The sequence below is a fragment of the Fukomys damarensis genome, unplaced genomic scaffold (genome assembly GCF_012274545.1).
Source record: "Fukomys damarensis isolate Sample0158 unplaced genomic scaffold, DMR_v1.0_HiC HiC_scaffold_27, whole genome shotgun sequence".
Taxonomy (NCBI): Eukaryota; Metazoa; Chordata; class Mammalia; order Rodentia; family Bathyergidae; genus Fukomys; species Fukomys damarensis.
Window position 1 is genome coordinate 39,782,769 of NW_022900939.1, and position 21,200 is coordinate 39,803,968.

At 40.5% G+C, this 21,200-nt stretch overlaps 1 protein-coding gene across 1 annotated transcript in view; it reads right to left on the minus strand.

Moving 5' to 3' along the window:
• Positions 1 to 21,200, minus strand: part of LOC109117846 (regulating synaptic membrane exocytosis protein 1-like) — a gene marked incomplete at its 3' end in the record, with an annotated part of 222,763 nt that overhangs the window by 132,977 nt on the left and 68,586 nt on the right. The window lies entirely within an intron of this gene.

Sequence of the window (21,200 nt, forward strand, 5' to 3'; positions counted from 1 at the left end):
CCAAAAAAAAAAAAAAAAAGAAACATGAGTATGCATATATCGCTGTGATATGATGCTTTTAACTCCTTCAGGAAGATACTCAGAAAGAGAATAACTGGGTCAAATGAAACGTCTACTTTCAGGGTTTTTTTTAGGAATCTCCACACTGATTTCCACGGTGGTTGCACCATTCTGCACTTCCACCAACAATGGAGAAGGATTTCTTTCTCCCCACAACCCCACAAACATTTGTTGTTGATTTCTTGATCATAGCTATTCTTTCTGGAGTAAGATGACATCTAAGTGTTCTTTTAATGTGCACTTCTCTGATGACTAGTGATGTTGAACAGTTTTTCACATATGTATTTTCTGTTGGTACATGTACATCTTAATTCTTTTTGCATCCCCTTCGCCTTGGCACAGCATTTCTAAAAGGTAACAGAAACCTATCAAATTTTTAAATATACGTTGCCTTTGACCGAATTGTACTTATTAAATTATATCCTCAGGAATACTGTACTTTTATACATGCACAACAATCTGTGTTGTATGTGCTCAATGTAGCATGTTTGCAGTTGCAAAACAATGGAAATAACCAAATGTCTCAAAATAGGGGAAAGGTTAAATAAAATTTTAATACATACAAAAAAAAAAAAAAAAAAACTGTAAATGAGAGTCAGAGCAGCCTGTGCAAGTTCATACAGATCACCCATAGAGGAGACAGCAGTTTCGAACACTCATCTGGAGAGTACAAAGAAGATACAGTCTGAGACAGAAACGGGTGACGAACTAACTTTAAATTTGGAAATTCACTTGAAAACAGTCATTTCTAAATGAAATGATCTTCTTTTCCTCTTCAGTGGTGCCTTTGAGGAATTAGGCCGGTCTCCCAGTTCTGCCTTCTCTCTTTCTGATAAGTGATACCTGGGGAAAGGACCCAGCGGATTTCACATCACGTCTGTTCTCCCCAGAGAAGCCCTTCTCACACGACAGGAAGAAGGTTAGATCTTCCACATGAAAGAAACTCTGATTCCAGCTTACGTTTTAATCTATTAATGGATTTAACAGATTTAAATGGATTTAATGTATTTCTTTCTAACGAAGGCTATATTTTAAAATAATCTCTTTGCTGGAGACTATGATAGAAGAGTCAGCCTTTGAGATGCTAAAGCGGAACAATGACCTCTCTGTCACTGTGGCTGCATGTTGAGTATCACAGTCCAGCTTGGGGAATTGAAGCATGCCAGGCAACAAATACAATTTGAGGGAGAAACCACAATACAGCATTTAAATATGTCTAAAGTACTATCTCCGTTTCACTGACAAAAGTTGGACTATTTTCAGCTTATTTTTCTTTACTCCAAAGAATACCTGGCGATATTGGCAGGTCTTTGGAGTGGTTACTACGGCATGATGGGGCCTTCTGGAGTGCCTCAGTCTAAATAATAGCATTTGGACAAGGCTCGGGAAAACAGTGGGACTCAGGAAGTGAGGGAGGTACCTGTCAACCTATTTCTGGGGCAATTAAAAGTCTGTCGGATGTGACAAATGTCCCAGGACAATGTCAAAATGGCACGTCTGACAAAAGCTGCTAAGATGTTTTACAGCTACACCATACTGTGTCTTATATTTTATGCTTCTTGAGGGCAAGGACTTCACCTGGCACATTGATCCTTCCAGTGGCAAAAGATCCACTGACATTGGGGTGATTTACAAGAAGGTAAAGGAGAGAAAAGGGTTTCTACTACATGTATTTGCTGAGGATATTTTTCTTTCTTTCTTTCTTTTGTAATAAAATGCTTTGCCAAACCTCAAATGATTTTGGTTTATCTTTCTGAAGATCAATTTTCAAGTAAAAACACTGAATTCTGCACATAAATCCTCCATATTAAAAATGACAGGAGAGATAAAAATAAACAAAAGTAGCTGGGGGAATCTGTGTTACCATCTTCCACAACTGTGGCGATAAAACAAACTATAACTGCCGCTGACCGTTTTCCAGAGTCATTGACTTAACAGTGCAGTGCCTTTGAATTATAGTCTCTGAGAAGTTAAGTTTTAGAAAATAAAAGCACTGCAAAAAATCACAACAAAATGTTGACTATTAAAATTTCTCATTGTTCATTCGATTAATAACAATGTAAGAAGTATTCAATTTTGACCATTTGGTGAAAATAAAAACATAATATGTGCATATCACAGCCACAATGCCCAAAGAAATCCAACTGTAAAAATTACAAGGAAATATCCTTCCCTCATACCATTATATTAAAATGTTGAGGGCCGGGGATTTAGCTCAGCGGTTCGGTGGCCTGCCTTGCAAGCGCAAGGACCCAAGTTCAATCCCCGGTACCAAAAAAAAAAAAAAAAATGTTGAGAGAACCCCACATTACATAAACTTTATAATTTGCAAATAATTACACACTTGGAAAGAATAACAACTGTTTATACAGGTTCAGCTTACAACTTACTCAGAATTTCCACTATTTAGAAGTTCCAAGTGGACCTGCTCAGCTGGTTTTTGTTTCATTCTAATGTTTGTGGTTGCTTTGTCCTTATGTAGCAAAGACAGCAAGAAGAAAAAATTCCTTAATCTGTGATTGATTTCTACCTTGGAAGTCTTCCCATTAAAAAAAAAATATTCAACAACAAGTCAAAATGCCAATCATACCAAAATAGCAATGATCCTGTTTATGCTTTCGTTCTGCATGTCATGAACTTTGGGTATCAGAACAAACAGCACAGACTCCACCTGGAGCTTTCTGTCTCCTCATGGAGTTGAAAAGGGAACAAAACAAATTTTAAAGAAGATCTCAAAACACAGAGGATTAGAAAGACCTCATGGCAAATTATGATCTGAGACCCAGGCAAAGAGACTTCTTTTCTCTTTTTCAATATGTTGGGACTCGTTTTCAAACCTCAGTTTTAGATAGAACTTTCTTGACTTATGGCCACCTGAACATCAAGAGGCACCTTTATCTATATAACTAGTCGACATTTCAACAGATCTTATTACATCTAAATTTGCGTTAATAGTCTTCTGTGTATTTAAGAAAATCTAATTCAAACGCCCTTGCTTGTTAAATTCCAACTTGCAGTCCATTGAAAATCAAGTGATTATTTGAAATTAAAAGGAAAATAACAACAGAAGCACACTGTCTGGATAAACGCTGGCTGTCATGCAGAAGACTTCTGCTGCTGGTGGTTGCAGGAGCCCTGTGCCAGGGGATGTGAACCCCTCTGACCGCCTGGGAAACTCTTAGGATTTGTCATCATCTCCCCAGGTGCAACTGGGCAGGTACCTCAGAGAAATCCCATTCCAGGTAAGGAAGCTGGATTAGATGATCCTTTAAACCATTTTCCCTTTTAAAATACTGACCCCGATTCTGTATGTGTTTTTTGAGTGGCTTTAAAGAATTTCCACATTCTGTAAATTCCACTTGATCCCTAAACTAGAATAATTCATTTGTCCTCATTTTCATTTAAGTACTGTACTACAACTCTGCTACTAAACAGAATATCCCTGAAACAAGGACGGGGGCCTGACAGCCTCCAAAATATTTAATAAACTACACTAAAATTTAGAAATATTTCTTAAAAATATAGTCATTTGTATGATCTAAAAAAATACAAAGGACACACTACCGAAAAAAGAATATGGCCAAGTAAATGAGAAAGTAAACAGCACAGCATCAAATATTTTTTTTAAAGAAAACATGTTCAGATGTTCTGGGGTAAATTGACATAAAATGCTGTTAAAACTTAAAGTTTTTTTAAAATTAAAAAGACAAGTGACTCATAGTCTTGAGGCAATCTCAAAAATAAAGTCTGCAATTTAAAGGAAGTCACTTACAAAAATAAAGCAGTTACTCTATTTCCTCCCGTGTGGCTTAGAAAAGACAGTCCTAGATAAAAGAAACAGAGCAGAGTTGAGGCTAGAAATGTTGACCTTGTAACAGATCCACTGGTTCTTCTTTGTTTACTTTGGTTCTTGAAATATCATTTGGACCAGGTATGTTGGTGCACACCTATAAGCCCAGCACTCTGAGAAGATGAGGCAGGAGTATCGAAGTTCAAGCCCGGTCTAGTTGACTCAGTGACTTGGGGAGATCCTGTCTCAAAATAAAAAGTAAATCTTAAAAAAAAATTTTAAAGGCTGGGGATGTAGTTCAATGGGAAGGCCATGGGTTTAATCCCCAGGACCACAAAGAAAAAAAAAATCATTTAAAACCAAAATCTAATATAAAGAAATATATTTTAAAGCATTCTTAGATGTAACAGGATTTTGTTATTATCTTAACTGTTTTCAAGTATATGTCTCACAGCCTTATTCTTAGAAGGCTGGTATGGTCTGGTATTATTAATAGATATTATTATTATTATTTTAAACACCATGATCAGATTTGGGATTAACCCCAGTCACCATAGCTGGCAGGGCCTGGCCTGAGTTTGCTCCTCCAGCCTCAGGACATCATTCCGAGCGCCCAGGCATCGGGAATATGGTCCCTTTCCAAACCTGTTCCTTCCACAGAGGATGACTATACCTCAGCCTTCCACAAAGTGCTTCTGCTCACTGTTCAGCTCCTGGGCCTCAGAACGGTCACTAAAGTGCTACCCTGTAGTGTTCTCTATTGCACCCACCCTTCCCACTCCTACTTCCCCTTATTATTTCTAAGTGTTTCGCATTGGCGCATGTTTCCACGTGTATGTTTATATACACCGGGTGTCACCCTGCTCCCAGACATAATTTGCTGTTAGGAAGAACCGTACCTCTTCTGTTCACTGCTGTATTCCTTCCACCTAGCATCCCATATGCCCGCTACACAGCGGACTCTGCATATTATCTGGGGAATCAATCAGTTAGTGATTACCACCAAGGATAATTAAGAATCTATAGCTCATGAAACAAACGGATTATAGTTGGAATAAATCTATTGTAATTACTTGTCAATATTTTGTTCAAAATTAAATTTTCTAATAGTATGGGATGCAATGAATTAAGTAGAGAATATGACTTAAGCTTAAAAGAAACTACGCTCTCAACACAAAAAAAATGCTTCAGTACAGGTAATGCCATAGAGGAAGAAGTAATTGTGCTTACAATTATGCGCTCCACATATCAGTATATCCGGTAGTGCAAAGGATCAGGTAGACGTTAGCAAAGATTTCTGTATTTTATTCAACTGGAAGCAGTCATAAAGATGGCAGTAACAATTACCAGTATTGAGTGTTTGTTGTACAGTAGTGACTGTTTGAGAAGCACTGGGTTTCACTTTAGTTATTTGATTATAAAAGTAAAAGATACTTAGTGTGGCACTTCAAACAAGGACAAGGTTCAAGAATGACCTCGTCCTCATCCCACATGTGCAACTGTACAGTGTATCACTATTGACGGCAGAGTAGGAAATGTATTCATACATTTTCCATTGCTTATACGCACCTTACACATGGGCTTTTACTGAGCTAGTTACAAACACGTTGGGAATCTAGAGGCTCAGAGGCAGAGTCCTATGGCTAAGTTTGTGCCATGTTTTTATCAGTTGTTTAATCCTGCTTAAGCACATGTACATGACACGGTTGTAATAACTGCACAATGTGTGTAAATGAGAACAGAGAAATTTCTTCACTCATTTTATGTATTCTGCTGGTATCTCTTGTAAGCATAATAATACCAACACAGTTTGTCGTGTGTGTGTGAGTGTGTTGGTGATGGAACCGAGGGCCTGGAGAAATCCCCAGAAATGGTTAATGGTAAACCTATGGCACACATGCACCAGTGAGCAGCTCTATAAGGTTTGCCATCGCTGTTCTTGGTTCACCCACTGGATAAATAAAGGTATTTGATTCTTTTCAGTAGCTGCAAAAAATAAAAAGCATTACATAGCAGAGCAATGCCATAATTTATGCAGTGATCTTCCTAACGATGAATATTCATGATTTTCCACTTGATCACAGTAAATATGCTTGTGTACATACCATTACATTCTGATTCTAATACAGATAGTACAGATGGTACAGATGGGGGCTATGGGACCACTCCCCTGAACCTAGGCAATGCCCCAAGGCCACCCTCTCACACAACTGTCCTAAGGAAGACATAAGAGAGACAAAGACCCCTGAACCCACCTTGGAGGGTTCCAAACGCCAGATTCTCAGGCACAATAGGAGCCTTTCTTCACCTGGAGCTCATGGAAGGGCCACACGTACACACTGTTTCATGCATCCAATTATAAAAGAAAGTATGGGAAAGGACAGACACAACTGACATGGCTCAGCACTCTCTCAATCAGTTGCCAACCATGCTCTGGAAGACCCAGCTCATATTTTAAATTCTTAAATCCAACAGATTCAGTGCTTTGGTGCCATTTTCCTTTCCCCTGGTACACTCAACCTGCACCGAATTAAACTCTTTCCATAACATCGCATACCACATCCAATTCTTTTTTCCTTTCACACAAGAAATTGCAAACCTGTCCTGGAACCCCGTCCCCCAAGGCAGCAACACTTTATTTCTTTCTGAAATATTCTGGTAAATGAGATTACCAGGTCACTGAGTACAAACAGTTTAATTCTTTAAGATTTTCCTAAATGATCAGCCTGAGATGTATGAATTTTGACGCTATCATCTTCAGTGAATTTGGAGCAGACGCTGGACCGGATTTTGGGTGAAGCAGTAAGGCAGCAGGTAGCAGTACACCGTCTCAGGTAACAATCAGGGATTTAGATTTCATGAAGCTAGTGGTGCACTTGGGGCAATTAGATAAGAGAGAAGGGTTACTAAAGGCAGACAATCGTGGAGCTTCTTATTAATAGGGAAAAATTAGATTTGCAGCTATACGAGGCAAAGAAACGTGTAATTATTCTCGTAACATTTGCAATAACGGGACAAATGATTAAGCATTTTTTCAGAATCGGAAGGAAAAAAATCCTGCGGTCTGCTGACCCACACATGGAGCTCTGTGTTCCTTTCTAGACCATATGGGCTCTGGCAGCCTTAGTTTCCTCTGGAACTCCTTGAGTAACAGAACCAGAACAACTCTCGCTGTTCAAATGCAAATGCTTCTTCATCAACTCAAAATTGCTCCTATTACCAAGTTTGAGAAATGTAACAACAGCAAAAGCCCTCTAAGGACACAATCAATGACACGCCACAGGAGACTTCCTTTTCCCGACCCTAGCTTTTCTTGTCACAGATTGAAGCCAGGGAGACTGCTGGGCCAATCAAGTAGAGCCCCTGAATATTAAGTCCACTGGGCTCCCCGTCTGCATATTTTTGTTTTCGGTCCTACCGGACCCTCCTGAAGTGATAATGATACTCATCCTGAGTCAATCAAGACATCCAACTAATGGGTGCTCTTCCTATACCACAAAAGCTCCAGTCCCCAAATGCCTGTGCTGCGTGTATTTGCTGGGTTTCAATGTTTGTGTTCTCTTCATCCTGCATTAGTATGTTGACATTTGTTTTTATTAGTATGTGGTTGCAGTGCATAATGATTACATCCACCATGAGGAGCTGGTACGTGCTCACTGCACATCCTCATCCACTTTACGTCCCCTTATTCTCCCTTCACTCCATCTCTAGGTCTTCTTCCCATGTGCGAAAGAGCTTGTTTCCTATTATTTATCTTTTATTTTGCTCTACATTTATATTTTGGGTTTTGCATTTGAGAGAAGCCATGAGATATTTAAGCTTTGTGTTCCTCCATTTTTCTACAAACAACTCAAATTTATCCTTCGCTATAGCAGAATAGCATTCCATTCTGTATAAATACCACACTCTCCCTATCCATTCACACTACTATGCTGAAGTTTAATCCGCAATGTGAGGGACTGGGAGACAGAGCCATCAGGAAGTAACTGCATCATGAAGATGGAGCTCCCATGATGAGATCGCTGTTACACAAGAACAGACCAGAGAGCCTGTCCGCTTTGCAGCCCAGAATGTGAAGACACAGTAAAGGGCAGCTATGTTGAAACCAAGGAAAGTGTCCTCACCGGAACCCAGCCCTGCACCCTCCTGTCAGGCTGCGAACCCTCCAGAGCTATCAGGAACCGATGTCTGTTTTCCAGTCCATCTTGTGCGTCCACACTATACAAATGGAGATGGTCGTTCTCAAAGCCCCATAGTTTATATCACACCAGTTCTAGCAGAACAACTGGTCCATCAGGAAAACGTGGAATTTCAACAGGAATTTCACTTCACGTCTGCCAAACACAAAACTTAACCATTCTTTTTCTATTTTCTGTTTTTGCTTCTCCTTTCCACACTGTAAACATTAATCTATAGAGAAGTCGTTGTGTACTCTCTTCTCTGAATGTTCTGTATACAACATTGATTCCCAAGCATCAATTCCAACTTTGAGCCAAGGACATTGACATTTCCACTCCCGAGTTCTGCTCAGCGCTCCAGACCCACAGCTGTCCTTCCTCCCCGGGTGACTTGCCTTGGGGAGAAAATTACCTGATGTGTATGTAATGTGCAAAGGTTTTATCAACCATGTTTCCAGGTGAAAATCCTAGGTAGCATCACTGTGGTTTCCCACGTATCTTTTCTGATTCTTCTGTATTTGCTACATTCTTTACTCTGTAGGCTCAGCAATAGTTTTTCTTCTTTCCCTCCCATTCATCCAAAGATGATTCTCCCATCATTGACTCTGGCTCTCTCTGGGGAAGTCTATAACCTCTACATCCCATTTCTTCTTTTGAGTCTCCTACTAGTTCCTCCAATAATTGTTTAGAATAGAGAGCCATTTCTTAAGATCTTTTGCCTCCTCAAGTTAACATACACACATATCACGGAAATTCACCGTTAAATTAAAAACCACGAGTTTTACAATGCCATTTAAAACACCCCAAAACCTGTGAGACTGCAACATCCTTTTCCTGGTAACCATAGCCAATGATTTATGTACAACAAATAACCAAGAATTTACTAGACTGGCTTTATAATCTGAACTTTTCTCCCAAGGGCAGAGGGGATCACAACTTCTATGCCAACGTAGAAAGAAAAAAATCAGTTTCCTGTCAATAACATGAGGTTCTGATCACACAATAAGGCCTGAGACTTTCCTTGCAGAATTTAATGTCTACATGTAATATTTATAGGAGAGAAAGACTGAGAGCGTGTGTGAGAGTAAGAATATGAGCCACAGCAGTGGACTTCATTCTAGGGTCCAACCCCACTTCAACACTACTGACTCTCTTTCACAAGAGTTGGGAAAATGGCAAAGAACCAAAATGGAGCTCATAAATACACAGCAGATCGGAGACGTGCACAAAGAAGAGATGAACACAAGGAGGGTTCTAGGTGAGATGGGTGTCAGCAAAGGCCCAGGAGCAAGAAATGTGGGGAGGTGACGGACCAGAAATGGTGTGGAGCACACTGCACCTGAGCCTAGGTTTAAACTACAGGTAGGATTAGAGCTGGGACAAAAAGCGGAGAAAGAACGTTAGGTATGAAACAAGCAGAGGAGAGAGCTCAGGGTGGAAAAAGGAGAGGAGGGCATCTCCAACCAGTAGAGAACAATGTGGTTTTGTACAATCTATGACCAGAGAAGGTTTTGTGGGGGTACAGAAAGCCAGGCCCAGACAACAGAGGATTTGTAATGTATGTGCGGCCCATGGGGCCTCTTCCAGGTGCTTTGACCAAAGCAGGGTGGGACGGGTGACAACTGAGAAAGACTAGGAGGCAAAAGGCCAATTAAGTTTCCAACTTCATATAAAAATAAAGACAGCTTGGAGAAGAGAAGTCAGTGGGAACTGACAGAAGAAGCAGATGTGAATGACGATTCCGAAATAACCTGACAGGACACAGTGACTGCCTGCATGTGGAAAAGCAAGGCAGTGAGGAGCTGAAGATGACTCAGGGCTTTCCCATCTGAGCGACTGGGAGAAGGAAACGTCACAAATGGGAGCGTGAGAGGGGCCACAGGACTCTTGTGTGAAGGTGCTCGTGTTTGCTGGGGTGGGATGGAGGACATGTGAGCTCAGTTCTGTGTGAATCAGACCAGACCAAACACTTGGGCCCTTTCTGTGCAAGGCTGTGTTCTGTGGAAGGCTCGGCGGTATGCGAAGCCTCTATTTTATTCAAATTCAAACATTAAATGCTCTCTAGTCCTAACTGCAAAAAACACTGTTTCATATTCGTACGTGCACGTGCACACACACACACACACACACACTCACACATGCTGACATATTTCTCTAAGTCACACTTTTTCTAGGCCTGAACTTTGGTCAAAATATGGCTCAAAACAAGAATGGTTTGTGCCCAGAAACCACTGAGGTGGTCAGCTGGATCAACCTGGGGAAACCCCATCTCAAAAGAGAAAATCACCCAAGATTAATCACCTTGGCAAATAAAATAATAAATGACATTATAAAAAATTCACATTTTTAACACTTTTAGTGAAGGATAACAGATGGTGGAAATACCTCTGCTGCAGCACCGCTTCAGAAGGCAACATTACAAAATTTAAAGGGATGACATGAGAGAGACGCTGAGTCTCCACCCGGAAGCTCCTATTCTCTATTTCTTGACCATTATAAGGTCACTTTTCCATCAACAATAAGGGGAACGACAGAATCCATCTAGAATCATTTGTCAACTGACAGTCAGTGTTCAAACCAAATAAATCATAGTTCCAATTTTAAAAAGTAGTTTGTATCAATTTCCAATAGAGAACAGACCAAAGACTTTTAATACAATAGAACCTCTTCCTTCAGAAACTGAATACTACAGGTGAGGAGAAAACAGGAAATTAACAAGAGTTTCTTGTTTCTTCAAAATCATATAAGGAAACCAGTGAAAACATATCCCAAGGTGTCACATAACTGCCAATCACAGGATTAAAGATTAATTCCTGAGCAAAACAAAAGCCTGCTTATTTAATAAATAAATTCAGATGAAAAATGGCACCAATAGCAATTTTGTACCATGTTATAGGTCTCTCAAATACTTGTTCTCCATTGATTTCTTCTGTGTTGGAATGAACACTACAGAGTGCACCATAACTCACAGACTCTTATATATTACGCCCATCACACTAGAATGGAGTACTCGAATCAAGACTGTGGCCTTCTTCTCTCCTGTGCCTGCCCTAGAGAGAACAATCCCCACTTGGATAGTTTGAATGAATGACAGGACTGATTCCTGAGGAAGTAGGAACACAACCGCGGAATCCGCCTGCCAGGCTCTGAACCCCAGCTTCACTACTGCACAGGGCAGTAATTTCATTCTCTGTGCCTCAGTTTCCTCATCTGTACAACAGATGTAAGAACGATACTTCATGTAGTCTGTGAGGGTTAAATGCAGACTAAAGTAGAAAACTATATAAATGGTGTTTGTACAGTTACCAGTTCTCAGCCAAGGGCTGACCACTCTCTTGCTTTCGTCTTACGCTGACTTGGGTTGGTAAGCGGTTTTAGAATCTGAGGTGTGCGCTCTTTTCTTTTCCGATGCTCCCATGTGGAATGGTCTCTGCACTGTGCTGCAGCATCTATTTTCCCATGGATCTCTCCAGGGAATCAGAAAAGAAATGAAGGACAACAATACTCTAGGGCTGTATGGCTTTATTTATTGTTCTTCGTTAACTTTCCTAAGATAATTCCTACACTCAAATCACCAGAAGATTTCTCAGACTTTCTTCTCTTTTACTCCCTTTGCGGCTACATTTTTACCAAGGCTTGCCTGTCCTTCCTTTGAGATGTGTCTCTCCTCTATTTCTTCTCTAACTGCTGCCATTACCCTGTGTCACTAAGCAGGTCTGGCCCACTGTAGCCACCTCTTCGTGGCCTCTTTCCCCAGGCTGCCCTCATCTCATCATACGCATGGTTCTGACAAACTCAGTATCCCAAAGGGGACCTTTCAACTGGCCAGCTCCATGTGCGGATACTCTCAGGTCTGCCTCCCTTCCTTTCTTTTGTGGCGTACCGGGGATTGAACTCGTGTCCTTGCGTTTGCGAGGCAGGTGGCAGAAGCATGGAGATAAATCCCTGGCTTGGTCTTTCTTTAGTGCACAACCAGTTTCCTCAGGCTGAACCTCAGAAACTTTCATAAACTGGGCCCAACCTCCCTGCGCAGGCTTTATCTCCCCAACACTCTGCCCAAATATGCTCCTTCATCCCCGCTATATATTAATGTCTCTGTCTGATGGCTTCTTTCTCATTTTTGAACTTTCACCCAGGTTACTTTCTTAGCCTTGGTGCTCATCTCTTCTTTATATGTAATTACAACTCATTATTCAAGGAAAGCTGTATCTATATCTACAGCTATACACCCTTGAATAAACTTTTGATGTTTTCTAATTCACTTTATTTCTAATATTTACTGGTGTTACAGGATATCTTTTATCCCAACCTCTCCACAGACCTATCCACTCAGCCATTTCTCATCATTTACAAGTAGATTTTCTCCTACTTGAAAGCAGATCCTATATCTTATTTTTTGGAATCCCCTTTCCTCACTCTCAAATGTTGTATAGTACTTTGAAAATAGGTTGTGTTTAAAACCTGTATTTACATAATTAGAGAAAAACTTCAGAAAATATCCCCCCTCCAAAGAATAGGATAAATTATCAAACATTCCTAGCTCTAACAAGTTTTCCTGCCTCCGTTTTTGAGTTGGATGCTATTTCCCTGTGCTCTTATGGTAAGCTGCAAGCTCTTCAAAACTTTATTATTGTTACTGATGTTTGTCTCTCAGCCTCAACTAACTTACATCTGCTCAAGTGTTTACATCTGCAATACTGAATGAATAAAAGAGGCTGTCAAAATATATGACATGTATGAGCCATTTGAAAATGATGGTAACCACATCACTAGAAGCTAAATGTCTTAAATATTCTGTTTCAGCAAGTCACACCCTGTATTTGTCAAACCCATGACCTCAATGACATATTACTAATAATGCTATCTAATGCCGTCACTAAGAGCTGCCAAAAACATTCAGTGTTTAATACGGTTGTATACATAATAGATGAGTACATTCATTTGTCTATCATTATCATTTTCACTAAATAAACATCAATACTCAACATGCTTTGACCATGGTCTTGAACATACACTTTTCCTTTTATTTAGTACTTTCCTTCTAATACCAGTACAGAAACAACCAGCGGACACAGATTCCCCTTTGACTGTAAGCTTCCTGTTTTTGCTCAACAACCATGTATTTTCTTGGCACAGGCAGACCATCCTCATTCTGGACAAATAACTCTGTACAAGAGCATAGAAAACAGCACTGATTCATACAACAACCAGGCTGGGCCTCGAAGCACAGCAATTTTCTAATAATAGTCCCGATCTTTATTTCCCTTCGTACCCTCTGTATGTGAGCTTTGAAAGAGAAGTTCCATTAAGTGATAGTCACATTAATTTTTATATACTGTATCATTATCCATCTCAGCTAACTTCATTTACACTGAGTGTATAAGTATTACAGATCAGTGATTCTAAATTAAGAGAGTGTGCCAGGATTCTTGGGGGAAATTCCCAAATATACATTTTCTGGCCTTTCTATTCATGCTTAGTAGGGAGAATTTCAGACACATTGAAATGTAGGCCTTAAAAAAATGTCCCTGTGGCTTTTTATACCACTCCCCTCAATAAGAAAAGAGAGATGAAAAGATCCAGACGATAATTCATTAGATTGCCCAAATATTATTTTCAAATGGTGCCAGTATGAGCACACTTAAGGGCTAGGTAAACATTTGTTAAATAGATGACATAATGAATAATGTAGAGATTTTTCACATTACTTTAGAATATTTGAATGATACATGTATTTAGGTACTTTACATGGCACAAAACTCTCTCATGTATATTATTTCATCCTCAAAAACCTCCAATGAGATAAATAATAACTTTCTTCCTATTGTCCATGTAAGAAAACTATGATTTAGAAAGTAAGACTGAAAATACGTGTTTCTCACCCTAATATATGGTTTATCCAATACTCCATGAAAAAAAAATTACAAAATGCTTCTTTTTTAACTATTGCCTTATCTAGTTTTTGTTTTATAACAAAATTCTTGAGACCAAGCAACTCATCCAGGACATATGTTTACTGGACTTACAGTTCTGGAGGCCGAGAAGCCCAAGATCTTGGCCAAAGCATCTGCTCAGCATCTGGTGAGGGCCACGTCATCATGTGTGGGAGGCATCACATGGGGACACCGGGCAGCTGTGCTAGCTCAGATCTCCCCTCCTTCTCTTATAAAACCTCCAAAGCCATGATGGACCCCACCCTAGGAGCTTACCGAATCCTCATTAACTTCCAAAGAGCCCTTCTAAAAGTACCATTCACATGACTTTAGGGACTAGGTTTCCGATGCATGAGCTTGGGGGGACACAGTGCCATCACAGCATCCATAATGTAAGTCATGCACATGTTTTGCATCCATCCTGTACAAAGTACCCAGGCACTGGGATTCTAGCCTGGATCTCTGTGCTGCTCAGTGACCCCAGAGCAAGTCACTAACATGGTAAAGGCTTCGTCTTCCACGAGCCGCCCACTACACGCATCAGCAGATCTCAGCCCCATCATGTGGGGTGATGTGGAGCTACCACTAAATAAGCTCAGTCAGAAGTTGGCTTTGGCTTGTACAACCTGAGTATCCTCAGGACACAGCTTGCCACACTTATTTCTCCCTTAGGGACAAATGCCATCTTGTCTAGGACTGAGTCAGGCAAACCTTACTACTTAGAGCTCGACCTGAGAATCAGTAAGGAAACAAAGTGTCAGACTCAAGGCAGAGATTCTGGCAGGAGGGGGCAATGCATTTGGTTCAAATATTCTTTATTCAGAGGAATAAAGAACACAGACAGTGTACACGGACAGAGCTCTCCAGTGTCAGGGATGCCAGAGTAGGAACTGCTCAGAACATCAGTACAAAGGAGCACGCAGCACAGGATAACTCAGTCAGCAGAGCATTAACTAGTCAAAGGGATTAAGGACTAGTCACTTTCCACAAGCAAAACTATTACAGAACTAATTCTCCTAACGTCCAAGAAATTTGAGAGAGCATATTCCTATCTGAGCATTCGGAAAGAGATAAAAACAATATCAACACTAAAATAGCGACAGCAGAAAGACGGCAAATTAGCACAGACCGCTTTGCACCAGCCAGAAAAACCATATAAAAAGAATAAAGACTACGAAAGCCACACATTTTTTAAAATTCTGTCACATCCTAATTATAACCATGAACTGAAAAATGTCAGTGTTTCTAGTATTCTCTATTTCTAAATTACTGGCTACACTGGCTTTATTCTCAGAAGCACAGACATATTTTGTTGGACTTTTAATTTTTCTTTTATCAGTAGAAAACTGATTATTCTTACTTCCCCTTATATACAGGAATCTAATGACCTCAATGAATGCAAACATTGTATATCGTAAACATGAGCTAAGAATAAGTCTAAGATGGGTAAAAGTGGGGGAAGGGGGTTAGAGGCAGGGGGAGGAGGGTGTATAGGAAATGGAAGATTTAAAAAAGAAACAAGCAGCATCATGTGCATCACCGACTCCACAAGATGAATGTAAACTTCATGTACTTCAAACATGTACTAATAAAATAATTAAAATTTTAATTAAATAAGGAAATGCCGAACATAAAGAAAATTGATATTGATCCCAGACTATAAAATTGTATTATCTTATTATATATGAAAGTTAAACCAAAATATAAATTTATCACCGTTGTCATATAATCATCTTGTCAAAAATAACCCAGAAAAAGCTTTCTTCTTCCTTCATTCATGAAAAAAACGTGGCTGAAAGATCCTTTCCACATGAAAAGTCTGAATGTTGCCTTTCTTCTGAATTATATTTTACTCAGTAAAGTGGGCTATGTTTAAGAACAATATTTCTATCTGATAAATGTTTTAAAATATTTATTTCCTGCAAATTATCCACATACCTACAAACTATTGAGTCTGTCCCAACAGGATGTTATAGCGAAAAAAAAATCACAAAACCCCAAACCTATTTCTTTTAAAAGGAAACAATACATCAATTTATATTCAATTTTCCATTTCATAATTTATTTCAAGATTTGATGCTGTACGTAAGCACACAAAGTAATCAAATTGAGATTTCTGAAATTTTTATTAGCTATGCCTTTTAAGATATCTTTGTTTGCAGGCTCAAAACTTCATGAGAAAGGGCGCGTCCACCCTACGACTCGAGGAACACCAAGCACATCAGAGATCACACTCTGCAGTTGTCCCGGCTCCTTTTCACCGTTTCCCAGACTTCAGGACTCAGTTCCACTTGTTTCACCTCTACCGCTACCACTGTGTTTTGTCTTAACCAACACAACTGTGTCCTCACCCTCCTGGTGCCCATTCGCCATGCTGCACCTGATCAGAATCCTCCGTTCTTTATAGAGCACTAAGGGATTCTCAACATGAGCCTCACATGAAATTCAGAGGACAGCAAGGCCTCTGAAAAGAAATCTTTGCTAATTTCACCCATTTCCTTCCTCCTCTCCACGTATTTTTCTCTGGAGTTCTTTCAGTTCTTTAAATACGCACGGTGCACGTAAGGACCATAGAACACTTATAACCGTGCCATCTTCTCTGCCCGGAATTCCCTTCCTCTGACTCTTCACGGGTTGATTTCTATTTTTCCAATTCGCTCCTTAAATGTCACTGCCTCTTAGAATCTTCCCCCAGTGAACTCTAAATAACTTTCCTAGTGTAGCTTTTTATCACTGCACTCACTTTAAGACCTTCCTTAAAAGAATATTTTTGCATCTGCCCTTGTTGGGGATGTACACTGTTTCCTCCAAACCCAAAGCTTTAGAAGCACAGACTCTGCTTTGTTCACTGTAACATCTGGTACCGGGCACTGTGCAAGCTAAGGGTTTGCTGACAGGAAAGCGGACAGGCCAGCCCATGGCACAAGAGGCCAGGCACTGCCTCCCTTACTGCACACTCCTCTTCTGGCTCACACAATTCACTTTCTTTCCTCCGAAGGCCTCCTTCTCACCAAAGCTGATTTAACAGGTTTCCACTGAAGGGGTGGACCACAGCTGTGCTGAGATCAAGCCTCCAGAGAATGTGGAAATGACAGAGCAGAAAATCTGAAGACATTCAGGAGCAGAGAAGACCACACGGCTGAGGTGGAGGACAGATTCCACAGGCACCAGGATCTCGCCCAGACTTTTGGGAGCACCCTGCATTCAGGACAGGGGTGTGTCTAAGGTGGAAACAGTTTGCCAGTGAGTTACCTCTTCTCTGGTGTCATCCACATTTCTGGCACCTACTACGACAGCAGGACTTAGGAACCTTAGGCCACATAGCCTGAAGACAATACTATAATGCAGAGCTTAAAAGCATAGTGACTTAGCGACCAGAGCTTCTGTACAACTGTTTACAACATTAGGGACCCACCTTTGTTAAACCTGTTATCTGGTATGAGACATAACTGTGATGTGAGATACGTGATTTTAAGACCATGTTTTCATATGCAAAGCTGTATACATTTCCTATACTTCAATGAGACTATTTCCCAGAGTTGCATTTTTAGTGTACAAAGTTGATTATTTTAGGATTAGGTTAAATGTCTGCTACTCTACTGACACAATTAAATCCATTCTGGACCCGTACATGTTGGTCCTCGGAAGTATCTGTATTATGATTAAGTCTGCATAAAAGTTGTTGCTGAAAAAAGCCATGCCCTTGAGAGCTGAAAAAAGTATGCCGACTAAAAGAAAAATGAGGATGGCAGCCTCCTTGTCACTTGAAGGCTGACTCATCTAAAGCTGTGAGGAAAAGGAGAGAAGCGTGTGTGACACACTTGCCCGTGTCAGAACCTCGATGCAGACAGCACCCAAGATGATCAACTCAAGGATACAAACTATCGTACACAGAAGGATGAGTTCTAGAAAAGGGGAAGCAGAGAGAATAAAGACAAAATGGCAAAGCCACAGCCTCGCACCAAATAATTTGATTTGCTACCTGGAATCTAAAGACACTTTTTTCAACAAATGAATGAAATGGATAATTCACTGAATCTACAAACAGCTGGCTAACAAAGTAAAAATAACTATGCACAAAGACAATGTTAAAACCAGGTTATCGAGTTTTCTAAAGGGAATCAGAGCAATGCGAACCAAAGAATCTCAGCAACCTCAGAGAACTTGTAGCTTCTTTCTGGCTGGCTCCTTAAGTCCAAGGAAGCCAGACTCTGAGGTTACACTGGTAATGTGTCTCTGATGAAACTGGTCATATCCAAGCCACACATGTGTGCATGAACACAAGCACTGAGTTTATTTCACAACATTCGGTATGACGTGTGTCCATAGCCCCACACCATGAATGGTAAAGGATTATACAGAGGAGCGAGACACGGTCTGTTTGGTTTGTCCCATGGACACTCAGGTACACTGCCCTGACCATCTCTGTGTCGAAGCACAATTCCACTGACCTCACGATTGTTTGCTCTAATCCTCCTGTCAGAACACCCCAAGGGAAACTTCTTTGGTCCAGAGTCCCTCATCTCTCTCCTGCTCCCTAACTGCTGGATGAGCATGCCTGTCCCAGTGGCTCTCTGCTTCCCACTGGCCTGTCAGTGCCTCCGCTGGACTCTGGATTGTGCCAGTACTGCACTGCTGCTGTTAGCCCCTGTGCTGTGTTGCCCGGTCAGAGCTGTCCTAACACATGGCTATCTCGGTAGAAATGACTGGATCAAGATGAGACAAGAGCTACAGGGCTGTCTGTAAGTACAAACAAGTTTCCTATATGAAGGATACTTGGCCGCAGGTCAGAAACCTAGACATCAGGCCATCCACCAGGGTAGAGAAGCATCCTGTAGAAGGCAGAGTAAACACACAGTTCCACCTGCCCAAGAGTCTCATCAGGGCCAGGCTAGAGAGTATACAGCGGCTCTCCCCAGTGACCTCAAGACCAAATCACAGGAAAACACTGAAGGCTGCAGCAAATAAGTATGTGCTTTAAATCACCCCAGCACCGCCTAATGCTTTGGGCCTCGGGGAAACTGCTCTTTCTTTCTGGATGATGGTAGCCCAAACTTGCCTAACTCCCAAATCCATCATCTTTCAAAGCTCATATTAACTATGGCAGGTTCTAATTTAAATCCTTTTCTGACCAAAGCAACCCCAGCAGAAAAAAATCATTTTCTCTTTTAAGCATCTGTCTAGTGCAGTATTTAGCATGCAGGAGAGTTCATTTCATTATGAACTGTCTCCCACTGACCCAAGCTGAGAGCTCTTTAGGTAAGGATTCTACATCATTTATACAGATAAATGACATCTTATACTTAGGCCTAACAAGCATAAGCCTCACTCCACTAATATTTTGATATATTTATTGCTTTGATCCAGTGATGACAACTCACACAACATGCTTAAAATATAACTGACATTTTTGTAATAAAGGTAATTGTTGAATAGTTTATATGCACGGTTATCAAAAATACAACTATAAGAATGTATGAAAGTAGACTTTCATATAGAATTCAACTTGCTTCCCCCGTCTGCCAAATGTTACCTTTCTCTGTCTCACTCTGTGTGTGTCTTCCCCACCCCTGTGCCCCCGATACCCCCTCGGGAAATCTTTTACAAATGGTCAACAGGTGAATGAATAAAGAAAATGTGGCATTCATATACAATAAGGTACTACTCTGCCATTAAAAAAAGATAAATTTGAGTCATTCGTAGGAAAATGGATATACTCTGAGACCACGTTAGGGGAAATAAATCAGACACCACACAAACTCAAAAATCACATGGTTTCTCTTATATATGAGAAACCCAAATACAAATGAAGAGCAAAATAAAAGGTGAATAATAGGAAGTAGGAAGACATACATTTTGGACAAAGCAAAGGCCTAAGAAATGGAGCGGGGAGGAAGAGAGAGAGGTGCAGAAGGGGATGAGAAAAGAATTAAGGTATATTGTGTGCTTGTACCACTGCACACAAGGGACATAATCATTATGTACTGCAAAGAAACATGTACTAATAAAAAAATAATTGAAAAAGAAAAGTCCACACTGTTTCTAAGAGGAAAAAAGGAAAGAAAAAAAATCATGTCCAGGCACCAACTCCTTCTCCGGACCGCACACCTCCCCGCAAGCCCAGTGAAATATACAACCTTTACACCCACTCATTTGGCAGATGCCCCCAGTGACCTCTACCTGATCAAAGCCTGCAGTTATTTCTTTGTTCTCTGCTTCACTTGATGCTGCTGGGCTGCCACAGAACCCCTATACTACCTGCTTCTTGTAACCATTATTTCTCAAGAGTGTTGAGGGATCCTGATCATCTTCCTATTCTTAAACCTCGGTTTTACCCTGGGATCCTTCTATTTTTTTTCTATATATCCTTTGATAGTGTCATCCACTTCACCAGTTAAGTGAACACTTTAGGGCAGTGGCGGGGAATCTATGGCTCATGTGTTATTTTTCTTTTAGGATAAAAGATGTTAATGTATGAGTTGTTTTTCCTACACTCTAACCTCAATATTCAGGATTAACTGCAGTGTTGGCTCTTTGCAATAAATAAGTAGGTTTTAGATGCAGTTTGGGCACTCATCTCTAAAAGGTTCACCACCACTGATTCAGCTGTTTGCTGGATCTATACCCCTGGATTACTTATGGGTACCACAAAACCACTACAGCAAAACGTGAACTCACCATTGCCCTTCCCTAGATTTGGTTTGCATCTTTAATTCTTGATGTCTCTTTACCACCTAATCCACTAACATGGTAGCTCCCCTGAATTTTTTCTCACAAACCATATTCAGTTGACCACCAGGCATTTGCTTCTTAGTCAGTTCCAAAGGCATTTACATGAATGTGGAGAACTCAGTTCCCAAACACCACTCTCTACAGAGGATAGAAACGAGCATTAAATGTCACCCACAGAGAAGTTCAGTATTTTAATCAGAGAAGTACAGAGTGAGCAAATAGTTTAGCAAAATGTAGGATTCAAAGAGCTAACAGTTGCTCCTTCATGCACACAAAATTTAGAAGGGTTACCAGCAAAGTTTTACTAGGTCAAATTTAGGTTATGACAGAGTTCCACAACTGTAAGTATATGGAAAGTTTTAAAAAAGAAATAGAAGAAGAAAGAAGAAAAAAGAAAGAAGTTATGTGATCTAAAATGTACATATGCCTCTAGTCCCAAGTACTCAGAGACTGAGGCAGGAGGATCTATCTTCAGCCCAGTAGTTTGGCAACAGCCTGGGCAACATA